The sequence below is a fragment of the Rattus norvegicus genome, chromosome 4, assembly GCF_036323735.1.
Source record: "Rattus norvegicus strain BN/NHsdMcwi chromosome 4, GRCr8, whole genome shotgun sequence".
Classification (NCBI taxonomy): Eukaryota; Metazoa; Chordata; class Mammalia; order Rodentia; family Muridae; genus Rattus; species Rattus norvegicus.
Window position 1 is genome coordinate 163,070,343 of NC_086022.1, and position 14,549 is coordinate 163,084,891.

Sequence of the window (14,549 nt, forward strand, 5' to 3'; positions counted from 1 at the left end):
TCAAACTAATTCTCATCTACAATATTATTCAATCAGGTAGCAAATTTGGAGGCAACACAGTTAAGGCAGGAGGAGGTAATGATGATGATGAAGATGACAACCATATCTACCTACACCTTTTGAAAAAATTGCCACCCTGTCTCGGCCTTCCAAAGGCTTACGTTACAAGCATCCGCGACCATGCTCTGCTCCTCCTTGCACTTCAGTTCACAAAACCCTTCCAAAACATTTTCAAGCTCGATGTTCACAGCTGCACTGTGCTCCTACAGAATTTCTTTTCACGGATGAAGAGGCTGGGAGAGCAGTGTCTAACCTCAACTAGCATCATGGCCTCAGTGTGTGATGTCCCTACAGGCCCCTGTGTTTGAACACTTGGTCCCCAGCTAGTGGTGCTGCAATGGAAGGGTTCAGAGCCTTGCTGTTGGTAGTATCCTAAAGGAAAGGCTTGAACGTTTCAAGATGGCACAGATCCATCCTGAGCTCTCTGTGTCTTGATCTACCTAGAGGTGACCGAGCTGGGCCAACTTTTCCACAGCCCCTGGCAAGAGCCGTTTCTGTAACCTTATCTTCCACAATATACAGAATTCCCATAAACCACACCTTGCTTCTCTTTGGTGTTTTATCACAGTAGCCAAAAAACATACCTTGAAAGTGCACTGCAGACCTTCTGCCTCCCTTGGTGCCTCAGTCAGCTCTCTGGAAAGTAGGTGGACTGATGGTGAGTGGTCAGGATTTGCCTGAAGCTGGGTGAGAGACTGGAAACCCCAGAAATGAGACAATGTAGAGGTCAGGCTAGTACAGTTGTGGAGCACTTGCCTAGTGTATATGCCCCTGGCTTGCATCTAGGTAAGAAAATAAAAAAATAAATAAAGCAAGATGAAGAAGGCTTTCTTTTTTCTTTTTAATAAAACACACACCTTGTGGGTAAAGTAATTCCACTGTTTTAAGGATGATGTGGTGCCCAGGAGGCTTTGGAACTGCAGGAGAAGAAAATAGCGAGCAACCAGCTCCATTGGAGGGAAATGTTTCCAGCTGACAGGCTGGGGAACACATTCTAGAAGGAATTGGAAGTCCTCAGATGATTAGCCTGAGTCTTTTGCGTGTCAGACTTTATTTATTTATTTTTAAAAATACAATATTGAGCACTCGAACGGCAGATCCCCTGCAGTCCAGATACCGCCCGGACCTGAAGCAAACCGGTTAACAGTTCTCTGCACCCAAATCCCATGGGAGGGAGAGCTCAACATTCAGAGGGGCAGACATGACTGGGAAGCCAGAAGAGACTACGCTCTGCCCACATTTCTCACTCCAGAGGAAAACACCTAACGCCATCTGGGACTCTGGTGCACGGGGGCCCCTGGAAAAGGCAGCACAGGACCTCCTGGTTGCCGCCCTCACGGAGAGCTCAAAAGCAGCCCCCCACGAGCAACTTGAGCTGCAGGACCACAGGTAAGACCAACTTTTCTGCTCCAAGTGACCTACCTGGTGGACTCAGGACACAGGCCCACAGGAACAGCTGAAGACCAGTAGACAGGAAAGACTACACGTTCGAAAGCAGAACACTCTGTTCCCATAACTGGCTGAAAGAAGACAGGAAAACACGTCTATAGCACTCCTGACACACAGGCCTATAGAACGGTCTAGCCACTGTCAGAAATAGCAGAACAAGGTAACACCAAAGACAACCTGATGGCAAGAGGCAAGCTTAGGAACCCAAGCAACAGAAACCAAGACTACATTGCATCATCGGAGCCCAATTCTCCCACCAAAGCAAACACTGAATATCCAAACACACCACAAAAGCAAGATCTAGATTTAAAATCACATTTGATCATGATGGTGGAGGACTTCAAGAAAGACATGAAGAACTCCCTTAGAGACATGCAGGAAAACATAAACAAACAAGTAGAAGCCTATAGAGAGGAATCACAAAAATCTCTGAAAGAATTCCAGGAAAACAAAATCAAACAGGTGAAGGAATTAAAAATGGAAATAGAAGCAATCAAGAAAGCACAAAGAGAAACAACCCCAGATATAGAAAACCAAAGGAAGAGACAAGGAGCCACAGATACAAGCATCACCAACAGAATACAAGAGATAGAAGAGAGAATCTCAGGAGCAGGAGATTCCATAGAAATCATCAACACAACTGTCAAAGATAATGTAAAGCGGAAAAAGCTACTGGTCCAAAACATACAGGAAATCCAGGACTCAATGAGAAGATCAAACCTAAGGATAATAGGTATAGAAGAGAGTGAAGACTCCCAGCTCAAAGGACCAGTAAATATCTTCAACAAAATCATAGAAGAAAACTTCCCTAACCTAAAGAAAGAGATGCCCATAAACATACAAGAAGCCTACAGAACTCCAAATAGATTGGACCAGAAAAGAAACTCCTCCTGTCACATAATACTCAAAACACCAAATGCACAAAATAAAGAAAGAATATTAAAAGCAGTAAGGGAAAAAGGTCAAGTAACATATAAAGGCAGACCTATCAGAATCACACCAGACTTCTCACCAGAGGCTATGAAATCCAGAAGATCCTGGACAGATGTCATACAGACCCTAAGAGAACACAAATGCCAGCCCAGGTTACTGTATCCTGCAAAACTCTCAATTAACATAGATGGAGAAACCAAGATATTCCATGACAAAACCAAATTTACACAATATCTTTCTACAAATCCAGCACTACAAAGGATAATAAATGGTAAAGCCCAACATAAGGAGGCAAGCTATACCCTAGAAGAAGCAAGAAACTAATCGTCTTGGCAACAAAACAAAGAGAATAAAAGCACACAAACATAACCTCACATCCAAATATGAATATAACGGGAAGCAATAACCACTATTCCTTAATATCTCTCACCATCAATGGTCTCAACTCCCCAATAAAAAGACATAGATTAACAAACTGGATACGCAATGAGGACCCTGCATTCTGCTGCCTACAGGAAACACACCTCAGAGACAAAGACAGACACTACCTCAGAGTGAAAGGCTGGAAAACAACTTTCCAAGCAAATGGTCAGAAGAAGCAAGCTGGAGTAGCCATTCTAATATCGAATAAAATTGATTTTCAACTAAAAGTCATCAAAAAAGATGAGGAAGGACACTTCATATTCATCAAAGGAAAAATCCACCAAGATGAACTCTCAATCCTAAATATCTATGCCCCAAATACAAGGGCACCTACATACGTAAAAAAGTGGATATTAGCCCAAATGCTTGAATTACCCTAATTGCACAGAACACATGAAACTCAAGAAAGGTGACCAAATTGCGAATGCTTCACTCCTTCTTTAAAAGGGGAACAAGAGTACCCTTGGCAGGGAATAGAGAGGCAAAGATTAAAACAGAGACTGAAGGAACACCCATTCAGAGCCTGCCCCACATGTGGCCCATACATATACAGCCACCCAATTAGACAAGATGGATGAAGCAAAGAAGTGCAGGCTGACAGGAACCGGATGTAGATCTCTCCTGAGAGACACAGCCAGAATACAGCAAATACATAGGCGAATGCCAGCAGCAAACCATTGAACTGAGAATAGGACCCCCGTTGAAGCAATCAGAGAAAGAACTGGAAGAGCTTGAAGGGGCTTGAGACCCCATATGTACAACAATACCAAGCAACCAGAGCTTCCAGGGACTAAGCCACTACCTAAAGACTATACATGGACTGACCCTGGACTCTGACCTCATAGGTAGCAATGAATATCCTAGTAAGAGCACCAGTGGAAGGGGAAGCCCTGGGTCCTGCTAAGACTGAACCCCCAGTGAACATGATTGTTGGGGGGAGGGTGGTAATGGGAGGAGGATTGGGACGGGAAGCCCATACAGAAGGGGAGGTGTAGGGGTTAGGGGGATGTTGGCCCAGAAACCAGGAAGGGAATAACAATCAAAATGTAGATAAGAAATACTCAAGTTAATAAAGAAAAAAAGAAAAATAATGAAAAATAAAAAGCAAAGTGGACCACCAGGTATAGTGGCTCACACCTATAGCCTCAGCACACGGAAGGAAAGGCTGAAATAGAGGAAGTCTAGTCTGACTACATACAGAGAACCTCTCTCAACAAAACAAAAATGGATCAAAATCTTATACAAGCCTCCCATTGTGAAAATACAGCGTAGATCTCCATTTATTTAACTCTTTAAATTCTCTCAACGGTGTCTGGTAGTTTAGCATTCTCGTCTAGGTTTTAGCTGTTGTATTGATCTCCCATAGTTTGATTTTTCTGTAGTCTGCTGAAATGGTGATCCACAGTATTACATGCTTTTAGTGTCCCATCAGACATTTCGTTCCCATGTTAAACCTCATTTGATTATAATTTATTGCCCTATTATTATTATTATGCTGTCCTTAACCTTGATAATATATTGTTTTAAGATCTTATGTCTTTGTGAGAGATATTTGTCATTTTCTTTTGTTTTGGCTTCTGAGTAATGTTGCTTCTATGAACAGAAAGCACTTTCAACCCTTCCGTACTGGAATCATTTATAGAGAACAAACATCTTCCTAAAATTTAAGGGCCTAGAGTCTTCTTTGATAGAAGGATTTGGACACCATTGGTTTGTGTGCATCCCCTTTTAATTCTATTAATGTTTTATTTGCTTCTGAAGCTCCACAACTGGATCCACAAACATTTAAAATTATTATGTCTTCATGACCAAGATATTCCTTCAATATTATAATTGGCCCTTGTAACATCCAATTAACAAAGTATACAGTATTTGTTACTAATATAGCTACCTCAGCATTCTTACAATTAATATGTATATGAAACAAGTTTTTCCCACACTTTTAGCCTATTTGTTTTTATATTTAAGATGTATTTTTTATATTCAGAGAAGAATTTTAAGAGATAATAAACATCTGAGTATTGCATTTTCATACACTCTGATGCTCTTGTTTTTTTTAATTGTTTTATTTAAACCATTTACACTTGATGGGATTGTTGATATGACTGAATTATGAACTAACATCTTTCTAATTGCATTTTGTGTTCATATCTGCTTTTCGATGTCTTCTGTTTATTTCTGATTACATAACTTTATTATCAGATAATAATCAGTGCAAAAGTATGAAAAGTCTACTGGCATTTAAAGTTTGTTGATCTCATGGTTATTAAGTTGGTTACTTGACCTTAGAAACCTAAAATCAGAATGAAGTATAATGACTATCTCAGATTTATGGGCCAGAATGGATTCTCAATTAGTAGTTTGTCCCAGTATGTTTAGGTGCTTCATTCACTTGATCTCAAGCAATTGGTTCATTCAGTATTTTGGGCTTTACTTATTTGCATTACTGGTTTCTTATTTATATTGCTTTAAAATATTGTAAGTTGCTCTGTGTAAAGAGAATGCATCTTAAATCACAGTATACTTAAATCACAGCATAACATATGTTCGAATAATATTATATCATTTTACATGTGGTTTAGAAAATTTAAATTTGTAAATTCCTGTTCCTCTTCCAATCTGATCTAAGGCTATTCTTGTACACTTACCTATGGACTTGGTATTTATTCACATAGACTTGTTACTATTTTGGCATTAAAGACTCAATGACCTTTTAAAAAAATACAATATTGAAAAGACTGGTGTGTGTTTGTTGTTTCTTCTGTCTTGTACACACAAGGCCAAGCTGGGAATAAGAACTTTGTCATAATGCTTTCATTCTGCCTTTTTCCTTTAGTAACATTGTTGGAGACAGGATTTCACATAGCTCACGTTGGCGTCGAGCTCACGATTTAGCTAAGGATGACATTTATGCCCCAACTGTGGCAAAGATTGGGATTTTTCGGTGCGGAATTAGTCGGCATCTTTCCAGTCTTACTTGAAACCTAGCTCTGAGTCCTGCCAGGGACACCGAGGCAGGTGTATGCCAGTCTTTGGTGACAGTGCAGACACTGAGTCTTGGCTTCAGGCTGAGTACCCAGGTTCTCAACCCTTTTGCAGACGACGGCTGTATGGCTTCTACCTCCACATACTAATTTTCCAGGTTCTGCTCTGGGGAGCAAGAAACACTAGAAATCCCTTTCGGTCCAACCTCCATGGCCCCTGTAACCTTGACTCGCCCACCCCATCTTGGCTCTGGAAGCACATTAAAGCAAGCTTCCAATTCCTGCTCCCGGTTGGCCTGGGCCCCTCTAAGCTGTGATCTACCCACTTGCTCTCTCTCTTCATCTCTCTGGTCTGGGATTCCTGGCTGTGCTCCCTAGCTTTGATATTTGCTTCTGAGATCTCTGGTTAGGCAACTCACCACATTCCCTTATAGCTTTGGGGATGTAGAGGGATGGGGACTCTGGATTGTGTTGGTCAGCTCTCTGCTATGTGCCCCACTCTGATTTTATGTAACTAGTTGAACCCTCATGAGGAACATACTCTCTGGTTTGAGCTCTGCCAAATCCTATGGCTAGGCTAGGATAGGAAATGGCCTTGAAGTTGTCTGTGGTACTGCCCCTGTCACTAATTGCCCCTTGAGGCACACACACACACACACACACACACACACACACACACACACACACACACGGCACATTTACAGCTCTCTATCTCTGATTGTTCAGGAAGGCTCAACTCTCTCTACCTGCTAAGGATGCTGCTAAAAGAAAACCAGAGACCCTGCCCTCAAAAAGCATTCTCGTGGAAATCACAAAGTCTATCCTATTAATCCCACTCGAAAACAGCTGCCATTGACTCTATCCCCTAACTAATTTTTCTATCTATTCTCTATTAGAAGACAGGGGCAAATTATCAGCAAATGAAATAAATCAGGAATGACAGCAGTCCTAAGATCTTAGATGAAGGCCCATCTGTTGTGCCCTGTGGGCAGTGATGGGACTGAGCTGAGAGCCATTCCTGGGTTTGTTACCTGGTGGGAAAGAGCCTGTGTGAATCAGGTGGTCACTGGGGAAGACTGGCCTCTTCTGGGTGGGCCTTGAGACTGCCTGACCTGGGAACTCCTTGGAGCTCTAAGGTCTTGCTGCCCAGTTTTGGAACTTTACACTGGCAGGTGTCTCCTAAGCAAGTTGAGGTTTGTGAAGTCACTGGGCTGGACCTTTTCACCAAGTGCGGAGGTGGCTCCACTCCCAGGCTGTGATGATAATCTTTGGTGATTTCTTCTTGTCAATGAAGCAGGCATTTGGGATGGAATGCAAAAGCCTTCTGTCCCTGGGAAAGGTCCATAGTCTAACAGCATCGACATTACTGTAAAATTCCTTTTTCCTTTTAGAAAGAGATGACAGGAGGCTGGACAGATGGCTCAGTGGCTGACAGCACTTGCTGCCCTTGCAGAGAACCTAGTTCAGTTCTCAGCACCTACTTGGACACTCAGAGCCACTCCTACTCCAGTTTCAGGGAATCAAGTCACCCTCTTCTACCCATGCACATTGTATTATATGGTGCACAGGCATGCATGCTTGAACACACACACAGAGAGAGAGAGAGAGAATAAAAGTATTTGAAAAATCTTTTAAATGATAGAAATATAAAATGAACATGAGAAATAATTAAATTCCAAGGAGTTCTTTTGACATATAATCCCTTTTGCTTGTTTTTCTATGAGAATCTTGCAGTGTAGTTTAACTCAACTATTTCATGATTCTCCTGCCTCCATCTCCAGTGTGCTAGGCACATAGTACCATGATTTGCTGCACATAATCTTTCCAGCTGCCAAAATTTCAAAAGCTAATATGCTAAGTATGGGTGTTCTGCTTTCATGGATGTGTTTGCACCACCTGCATGCAGTGCCCACAGAGGCCAGAAGAGGGCATCAGACCACTTAGAACTGGAGTTATAGAGAGCTGGGTGCTGACATTTGGGTGCTGAGAATCAAACCCCAGTCATCTGGGAGAACAGCCAGGGCTCTTACCTATTGAGCCATCTCTCCAATTCCTTTTCTTTTTTTTTTTAAAAAAAGAATTCTTACTCCACTGCCCATTCAGGTCTCTTTCTCTTGAGAATTAAACAAAAGTCAACAGGTCTGACTACTCTGTATCACTTTGTTACCTAAAATTATCAGCAGTGTTTTAAATGGAGAGAATTTTTTTTGCATGGGGAAGAATACTGGAAGATCTTTGTCTAGTTAATTATTTTGAACAAACAAAGGACTAGTTCTGTTGGGTTCATCTTGCATACCTTGTTACTTTGTGTATCAAGCAATTGTGTTTCCATTTTCTCCTTCCCTTGCTCTTTGATTATGGCTCAGTTACCTCACCGGTCCACTCAGTATTTACTATCACTTCTAAGCTTAATTAAATTATCTTAGGCTATTTAAAACAAACAGCTGGTCAGGGTGGTTCAGGGCTATAATTCCAGCACTGGGACACTGATGAGCTCTACACCAGCCCTGACTACAGGGTCAAATCCTTTCTCAAATATCCAAACAAACAAAAATTTAAAAGGAGAAAGAAAAATATAAAATATAGGATTTTCAACATTTAATATCTAATCTGTTACCTTAGGGTTTGACTGCTGTGAAGAGACACCATGTCCAAGGCAACTCTTACTAAAGGACAGCATTAATTGTGGCTGGCTTCCAGGTTTAATGGTTCAGGCCCTTATCATCATGGCAGACAATATGGCAGTGTACACGTAGACATGGTGCTGGAGGAGCACAGAGCTCTACATCGTGATCCAAAGGCAGCCAGGAAGAGACTGGAATTTGACACTGGGTGGAGCTTAAACATAGGAGACCTCAAAGCTCAACCCTACAGTGCCACACCTCCTCCAAGACCACACCTACTCCATCAAGGCCACACCTCCTCCAAGACCACACCTACTCCATCAAGGCCACACCTCCTCCAAGGCCACAGCTACTCCAGCAAAGCCACACCTCCTAATTGCCCATGGGACAAACATTCAAACACAAAAATCTATGTGGGACAAACCTATTCAAACCACGACACCTGCCTAATGATGATTTGAAAAATCTTACAAAATCTGCATTTAATATTTAACACTAAATTAACTTAATACTCATCAAGTTTGAAATAATTTTAGGAAAATAGGTCTCGTCAAACATGTTAATTCATTTGAAAATTTAGAGAAAATTGACAAATGCTTAGAAAATATAACCTACCAAAAGAAAACCAAGGGGTTAGAAGCATTTATATCATCACTAGAGAGTGAATTGGAGTTACAGCATTTCCTCTAAAAGAAAACTCCAAGAACAGGATATTTTTCTAGCAAGTTCTGTACTGCATTCAAGAAACACGATTTCCTGGGGAGAATCGCTCATTGAGAAAGCCTGTGTGAGACTCTGAATTCATTCCTAGGCATGGGCACACACACACACACACACACACACACACACACACACACACAGAGAGAGAGAGAGAGAGAGAGAGAGAGAGAGAGAGAGAGAGAGAGATGGTGAAGGAGGGAAACAAAGTTAGACACATGGATCCAAATCATTACAAACCCTTCAAGTAAACAGCCCCAGGAGACTTTACCAGGCTGGGAATCTTTAATGCTGAAACAGAAAAGGGAAAGCTAGGTGTAGGTTAAAGGATTATAATCTCGGCAATGTGGAAGCTAAGCGAGGAGAATCTTAAATTCAAATCCAGTCTGGGCAGCACAGCAGGACTAAGGCCAACAAAAGCTACATAACTACACCCTGTCTCAAACAAAAAAGGAGAAAAATCATAAAGTTAGGGGAATGCCATGAATATGTGGACGTGATTCAATAACATATGAAATGTAGAACAAAATCCAGCAATGGCTTAAGGAAAGAAGAACCATGAGCACATTCCAGCTTTTCCTAGGACCCAAAGCTGATCTTCATAAATTAAAAGAGGAAAATGATGCAGATGTCTCAAAAAAAAAAAAGCAAACACATAATAAAAAAAAGAAAAAGAAAAACAAACAAACAAAAAATCCTAACAAAACAAAACAAACAAAAAAACCTGGAAAATGTAAACATTCATTATAACGAAAAAAAATAAAATCTCTCTAAGAAGGAATATAGGAAACATTGTTGACCTAATAAATCCTACAGTGGAAATGGTGAGAAGATCCCTTTGAACATCAGGAAGAACACAGGATGAATGCTGTGCTTTCCATGAGGCTACTCAAGGTACCAACCAGAAGAGCCAGGCAAGGAATGAAATTGTAAGAACTAAAAACATTGTTTTGCAGGGATTAAACCATGGAAGGGAAGGTACAAAAAAAGTGCTAGTGTCTGGGCTCCTTCAGAGATTCACCACTCTGACTCAAGTTTGGCTTTCAGTCAATAAGAGGCTTTTTATTATAAGAAGACTGAGAAGGCCCCAGGGTTTTGTTAGCTAAGGGATTACATAGGCAAAACTTACAAAGTTACAATTTTAGGAACCCAAAGAACTGTCTGAACCTGGATTTTGTGACATGTCCAGCAGGTAGGAACCTTGGCTATGCAAGCAAGCAGGCGTTTTGTAAAAAGCAGAACTTAGCAGTTAGCCTGTTTAATCTCATAACCCATCACTCTGTTGGAAAAGCTGAGGCACTGAAATATTTTGCAAAAATCAGCAACTTTTGAAGAGTAGCTCAGCCGCACCAGGAAGTGGTCCATCTCAGGCTACCTGACAGGATACATTTGAGATAGACTCATTTCCTCATGGCTTAAACTAACAAAAAAACAATTCTGTTTTTATGAGCTTAGTACAATAAATTTATCCTCTAACATAAAGTTCAGCATCACAAAAGCAGCCCTATTAGGTAATGTAAGACCGATGTGGTAATATGAAAATTTCCTTCTTGGTATGGGAACAGATCCCTCCGAGGTGTAATAAGAAAGAAGAGAAAGAAGCCTGGTACAAACAAAATGACTCCTGTGGAAATAATCACAAGAAATTCAAACCTTTTACAGAATTAAAGTATATTTTTCCCTCACAGTAAAACATTGGTATAAATATACTTGCACAGTTTGTTGATATTTTCAGTGGAAAAAGCAAACAATACGTGTCTCAGTACTTTTTCTCACATTTTTTGTAAAAACATCTCCACACTTTTGAGAGTAGACCACGGAGCTGCTCAAGGACCCAGAGATGGAGCAGTGGTTAAAGGGCTTGCTGTTTAATCATGGCGGCTGGAGTTCAGATCCCAGGACCCAGGGAAAACACACAAATCTGTAACTCCAGCTCCAATTTGTCCTTCTTACTGTTTTCTAGGGAGGAGTTCAGGACTTGCTTTATTGCTAGGATTGTAGCAGACTTAGCCAGTTATCTTTCTCAATGGAGCCTATTGACAACAGTGAGGTTTTCTCTATTCTCTTAGGACAATGTATCGATCCTTGGTGAATTGGTACCAGTTTCCCAAGTTTCCTCTAATACAGAAACACTGAACCTTTCCTCCCTTCATTCACTCTGAAGGGAAGCTCCTCAGGTAGGAAGGCAACTCAAAAAGTCTCAAAATGGTCCCTGAAACTGATCAGATTCACTAGGCTCTTGCCCTGTCAGAGTGAAAGCAAGCTGAGCTGCAAAGAAGACTCTCAAAGGAACCACCCTCAGACCAGCTATCTTGAAGTTTAGACTAACTGAGGCACCTGGAAAGGACATTAAGCCATCTACAGGCTATGCAGATTCTCCAGGTCTCCAGCTTTTGTGAGCTGTCACCATGCTGGGGTGGGCTTTGTTGATGCAGCTGTCTTTGAGTCATTTCTGCTCCTGTAAGGAACACCTCACCCATATTCCTATAAGTAAGCCCAATAAAACCCATTGGTTCACCAAGTAGGACTTTGGTGGTATGGGCACTTTGGTCTGTCCTGGGTTCTTTATCTAGGAGAGAGAAAAGTTTTGTCAACTTTAGTAACTGCAAGGTTTTATAAATGTAAAATTCTATGTATTCTTTGTAATTAGCAAGCATATTGTGAGAAGATATGTTGAAGGGCACTTATATTTTGTTTCCTATAATTGACCATGATGGGGCAGGTTCCTAAAAGACAAATGAACTAGTCAGAACCAGTTAAATTATGCTGAGGTGATTTAGGGAACTCTGCTCTGCCAAAATGAACTGAGCTATGTATCATTCATTCAAACTTCCCACTCAGGCAAGGGAGTGCTTTGAAATCCTGGACCTAGTTGGGGTAGGGGAGAGAGTCCACCCTCCAAAGAACGCTGATTTGCATTTCTTTCAGGTGATATCAAAAACAGCTATGGACCCTGAAGGCTGTCATTAGGGGCAGCCCCCTGATTTAGGTATCATTTCGTTAGGTTGCTTCCAAAGAGGTAGCTGCTAGGTTTAGACCTGGTGAGGCCTTACTAGTGATTTGACTAGGACTGTCAGTCTGATTTCAAAGTTTTAGGCATTTAGTTGATTACAGCGCCCTAGAAGGATACTTCTGGGGAAGTCTTCTTAGAATTCCCCACAGGTTCCCAGAGTGGACCCCTGGGACTATTCACCAACCAGGTTTCTGATTGCCAAATTTACACGTCTTTGACTGACCCTGATATGCAAATCAACTCCATAAAGAAGAGCCCAATAGACCCTGAACCCCTACTGGAACAACCCAAGAGTACCCACCCGGAGCCAGGCATACGGTTGCTTTTCCCTTGGAAATTTGAAAGTCAGAATCCTCTAAAAAACCAATCCAAGCCGGTCTCCATGTGGCGCCCTAAAGAGCCGAGGGCTGAGATGAAACCCCAAGCTAAAGGAAAAGGTCGAAAACGGAAACACCTGGACGAAAGTGGGACAAAGGCCGAATGTGAAGCTTTGGGACAAGGTCAATAAAGGAAATGCCAGGATGGAACAGAGATGGTGTTTAAGGAGCCCGGCAAGGCTCTGAAGAAGACCCCTCAGGAGCATCAAGACCTAGCGTTTCAAAGAGAACAGCCGGGCAAGGCTCAGGGAGAGATACCCCTGGAAGAAAGTTCAAGAAAGCTGAATCCCCTAGAGTATCCTCCATAGCAGGCTATAACTGAGAAGAAGTTTTCTGATGGTGGCAAGGATCGAAAGAGGCGCTATTCTTTTCCTGGAGGAAAAAGATCAAAGCCCCAAAAGGAAAAGTATGAAAAGTCACTTCAATAGCTTCAATGTGGCCATCCTGTGAGGTCCTACCCACACAGGCCTCACCCAACCTTTACGACACCTTGAAAAACAAATGTGGCATGTCAGGGCATCCTCATGGATCAGAAACAGTTCAGCGCGATCGAGAACCATCGACAGAGGTTCTCTGCACCAAGAGTGAGAAGAGGTGAGCCGAGGAGAAATCTTAAAGGGGGAACAGCTTGGAGCCTGGCTTGCCGGGAACAGAGAATGCAAACATCCTGACCAGTGGCCGCGGTAGGTTACTCCCCAACAAGTTGCCAGTACTTGTAGCGGAGAAAAAGCCTCTCACAGACCAAGAAAAGAACAGAGAAATAGAAGTTACACACGAGATGGAGAAGGAAATTAAGAAGGGATTGTGTCCAGGACCCCAAAATGAAATCATGAGTAGCGGATTCAAACTGCAAATCACCAGAGGAGATATCCAGACCTTGAAGAATGGTCAGTGGCTCAATGATGAGGTCATCAATTTCTACATGAATCTTCCGGTTCAGAGAAATCAAAACCAAGGCTAACCTGCTCTTCATGCATTTAGCACTTTCTTTTACCGCAAGCTAAAGCATGGTGGTTATAATTTTGTGAAAAAAATGGACGCGAGGAATTAATATCTTTGAAAAAGAACTTCTCTTGGTGCCTATTCACCAGAGGGTCCATTGGAGCCTGGTGGTAATCGATTTAAGAAAGCGAAGCATTGTCTACCTCGATTCAATGGGTCAGACAGGGAAAAATATCTGTGAGACCATCTTCCACTATTTACAAAATGAGAGCAAGACCCGAAGGAACATGGAGCTGGACCCTGTGGAGTGGAAGCAGTACAGCTTAACTTCACAGGAGATCCCTCAACAACTGAATGGGAGCGACTGTGGGATGTTCACCTGCAAATATGCAGATTACATCTCTAGAGACCAACCTGTGACCTTTTCTCAGCAACACATGCCCCTCTTCAGGAAGAGGATGGTGTGGGAAATCCTGCACAGTCACTTACTGTAACAGCATCCACCTGGTCGCTATGGCTCCCGCCCTGTCTGTTTCCATCCATGTTTCTAATATACCTCAAGTGGGATGAGTTGAAGAGACTTTAAACAGGTACTGAGCTGTCTGACCGGATGGAGCCCACTCTCTTCAATATTGTCTTAACGTGGGGTGTGTGTCTGCCGCCCTAATGCCATCTCTAGAATGCATGTAACTACCGCCAGCTTAGAAACTGCCACTGTCCAACGCAGTCAGAACCACGTGATCAAGAAATACTATTTTAATGCTGGATTTAGTCAACGAATTGGTGTTTTTGTTTTTGTTTTTTTGTTTGTTTGTTTGTTTTTGTAATATCTTTTTCATTGTTTTGGGGTTTTTTGTTATTGTTTGTGGTTTTTGTTTTCTTTATGTCGTTTTGCTTTTGCCTGTTTTTGTTTTGTTTTTTAGTTGTTTTCTTTTTTGTGGTTTTGTTTTTGTTTTTGATGTTTTATTTTGTGTGTTTTTTATTTTGTTTTTTGTTGTTTGTTTTTGTTTGTGTTTTTGGTTTTTTT

At 41.8% G+C, this 14,549-nt stretch overlaps 1 pseudogene; it reads left to right on the forward strand.

Moving 5' to 3' along the window:
- The first annotated feature begins 12,585 nt into the window (after positions 1-12,585).
- On the forward strand, positions 12,586-14,229 carry Senp2-ps4 (SUMO specific peptidase 2, pseudogene 4; annotated as a pseudogene).
- Positions 14,230-14,549: the final 320 nt, after the last annotated feature.